Here is a 4,083-nt window from a genome sequence, read left to right on the forward strand (position 1 = left end):
TCATCACCAGCAATCGAGCGCCGCACGATCAGCCAACCAGTTACAGGTTTCAAGAACCCTAACGGGGTGAGCACTTTGATCGCAGAAAATGAAGAGAAAGATGCCAGCTCATCCACCCCGGCACCTCAGATACGTCATACACCATATTCCTAGGCTTCCTAGCAACGACACAACCACCTGGCTCAAGGACCACGGATTCGAGCTCCTCCACAAGGCCTTTTCAACACACCCTGATCAAAAACTAGCGAGGAAACTGGCCGCCTCCTTCAACACCAAGAACAGCACCATAACTGACGGCACCAACGAGATCACCCTCAGCCTAGCAAGAATCACCTCTGTTTTCAAAATCTCCAACAAGGGACTGCTCAAATTTTCAGGAGAAGTTCCAGAGCAAATCATCAAGGCCAATCGAGAAATTACCGGTGAGCTCACATGGGAGGACATCGAGGAGCAGCATATGGATCGCCTCAAAGCCCTCCTTCTCTACTACGAACTTCGCCCAACAGATCGCACCATCAGCAAGCGCACAGCAGAAGTCTACGGAGCTCTACTCGACGGCAAATGTGTGAACGTGGCTCATCATCTCCACGAACTCCTTCTCAAGCTTCTCGACCGCGCCGTCCTCACCACACTCAACAAGAAGACCATGCGGACAGTAATCTTCCCACTGCTCATCGCTCTACACCAAGCTCTTCCCAACAAGCTACCATGGACAACCCAAACAAACTCCACAGAACAAAGTGACAGCTCCGAAGAACACTCAGAATCAGAAGCAGCAACTCCCAACAAGAAACCGAAGCCAGCATCTCAACAATCAGGCTCAACTCACTCCAACAACACCAGCTCGAGCAACAAACACTCCCACGATTAAACTCCACTTCGCCGCCGCCTCACACACAAAACACCAACGAATCCAGCTCCAAAACCGCTGATCCAAGAGCACCTCGTCATCAGCGACAATAAAGACAACTCACACCAGTTTCCACACTCACCCCAGAGCCCAAATCCACTCGAATCAGCCCCAAAACCGACAACTTCTCACAAACACATCAACATCGCCAAAGCAAAACATCAGCTGCTCGCCCAGAACTCAGTTTCTCCACCAGCTAAGAACAACATTCTCACTGCCCCAACCTCCTCAACACGTTCCACAAAAGAAAACATCAACTACCTTCGCCAATCACTTGCAGAACATGGAACCATGCCTACTCCAGCAAATGCCACGACCAGCATTATCTGCCCCTTCAACAAAATTCCAAGAGAAAAATTTGCCAACAGATACATTAATTTGAGCGCCACATCTAGGCCGTTCATCCAGCATCAAACCGAAAAGCTCCTCTCCACCCACCTCAAAGAATCCAGCCCAACCACGTCACCCACATCCAATGAAGCAGATTAAGCCTCCAGCAACTTCAACTCCTAGCAAGAACACAGCGAACCCTAGCGAGATACACCAGGATCACGGAGTAGGAGTAGGAGCAGCAGCCATGCCTCAGCCACAGAGCCAGGTATGCCGTGATTACGATGAGATCAGGAAGGAATACAAGGATAAACTCCGCAACCCAAGCTACTGCACCCGCAAGTTGTTCGAAGCCCTCGATCAACACATGTACCGCGAGCAAGCGAACCACTTCCCAACACCAGCTGACATTGCACAGCATCTTCTCAAGCAAGATTCCTTCATATACACCTGGGGAGTAGTCAAGAAGGAGTTTTACAAGCCTTTAAACCACCAACTAGAAACTCAGCTCGAGGAGATGAAGCAAATCCGCACTGACCTCCGGGACATTAGGAAGATCATCTCCAAACAGCCATCAACCCCATCAGCAGCTCATGAATTCACCTACAAATTCAAATATGAAGAGTTCAACACCCGCTACCGGAAGCTCGAGGATGATCATACCGCCCTCTTGGCTGAGGTAGCCGACCTCCAGGAAGATGGGACAGATCCACCAGACAGTGTCCCCAACCACGAGCTTACACTCCCACAGCAAAAACGTCGCCTCTATCGACTGGAGCAGCAGCAACAACAAGCGATGGAGACTGACTATGTTCGCACGTGTCTAGTTCTGTCAGGGGAGCAGAGTGTCTCAACCAAAAACAAGGTTCAGGGGACTCCGACCTTGAACCTAGGGTTGTATCGGAGCCATAGATTAAATCATGCATAGCATATAGTATAGAACCGCTAGCCTTTCAAAAGGGGGAATCCGAATTGTGGATCCCTATCTCCATTCCATCGTTTTTCTTATCAATACACAGCATTCTTTTACTCGTGCTTCTTCTCTACCCTTGGAGATCGGGCCCTTTTCTCTTTTGTTTTCATACTAACAATAGATTTCCAGCGAAGAGGAGTTTTCACACCTCTTCAAGAATGTAAACCTTTTATATGCCATGTCACATATCCAAGGATAGTAGAGCAGAACCCAAGTTTCAAGGCCTTGTGCAATTGAATAAAGAACGGAGCCAAACTTCTAAATATGGAGCTAAGGAGCAAAAGAACTAGAGAACGGAGTGACTCTTGTCTTGAGCATACAGCTCAAGGAGCGAAGGGACAGAAGCATGGAGTGACATAAAACATAATGCCAGAACTAACACGTGAAACGAAGCCAAACGGAGTTTGGTGTTATTTCAATATACTAGTGACCTAATGCAAGGATATGAGTACTCCACCAACTAGCATAATATGAAACTTGGGCTTAGACTTAAGCCAGACACAAAACAAGGACATGCATGCAAACGAAAGTTAAATTATTCATCAAGTTAGTTGGCCATACCTAACCTACCCACTATCCCTACTATACATTTGGAACCTAAAATTTATATACCTATAATGTGTAAGAGATGGCTCTCACAACATATAGAACAACCTCAACTGTTACATTCTTAGAGCTTCTATGCTCCAACAAGTAGGAATTGAGAAGGTCATTAGTACTTATGACAACCACATATAGAGCAGTCTTTAGATGATGATAATAAGGAACTAGCTTTTGCGTCCCTACAGAGGAAACTACACTAACCTTTGCAAAGTCTGAGAAGAATCATTACCTTTACCATGTCCGCTGTCGTAAGCATCCTGCTTGAACCTTAGAAACTGGTCAATCTGAACCGAAAGGTACAGTGGGACTTCGAGGCTGGTGTTCAAAGCAGTCACTCCAGAGACCGCAAAATTCACCCCATTGGCATAATTCGAGTTAATACTTTGCAAAATGGGATCAATTGTTGGGCGAGCAGAATGTCGACTTGATGTCGCTGATCATGCAGAAACGATGTGATCGTTGTCTTAAAACTCGAAGATGATCTCCAAATAAGTCTCTTTATTGCCACACCTTGGTATACATGCTCTATCCCCCTTCCTCGCTAAGTCTTCTTGTCCTTCATGTTCTAGCAGGGAAACTTGACCAAGGAACAGCTTTAGGGAGGTTGAACTAATTAGTTGATTAATAATTACTTTTAAAAACAGATACGGTTCTGTGTGTGTGTCTCACTGCCCTTGCCACACTCCTGACCTCCATTGATGGCTCGAATTGTAGCTCCAAATCCTTGGTTCTATGTGTGGCAATTCGAATTTTGCATCCAAAACCACACTGATGACCTCCACGAAAGGATGCCATTCTGAGCAACCTGGTCTAGATTTTGGAGGAGGTTCATGTTGAAAGCCTTTCCAGCAGCATCGTAATTGTAATTCCTGCATATATATACTCTTTAAATTTTGAATATAACATTTCCAGCTTACCAGGTGAGCTGCAAAGACCCTCTTCTGTAGTATGAGATTAATGGATAAATGCTATGTGAGTTTACTGTCGGGGAGTCTTGATGTTCAAAAGAGGGAACTGGCTGCCTACTTTGCAAATGTGAAGCAGGAAACTGGAAGTATCATACTGAGACAGTATTTTGCTTAGCTATTTTAAGTCGTTGTTTTAACGACAATCCCGCGCAGGTTAATTTATCACACTCCAGCTTCGAGAGTGGGATGGAACCGATGGTGGCAACAAAGCAAGTACTTAGAGTTTCCATTTAAAACGAACGAGAAGAAGGGTTTAGGTCTGACCTCTCTCCCTCACATGTCTCATGTGGTAATATCAG

This window comes from Selaginella moellendorffii, unplaced genomic scaffold, assembly GCF_000143415.4.
Source record: "Selaginella moellendorffii unplaced genomic scaffold, v1.0 SELMOscaffold_85, whole genome shotgun sequence".
NCBI lineage: Eukaryota > Viridiplantae > Streptophyta > Lycopodiopsida > Selaginellales > Selaginellaceae > Selaginella > Selaginella moellendorffii.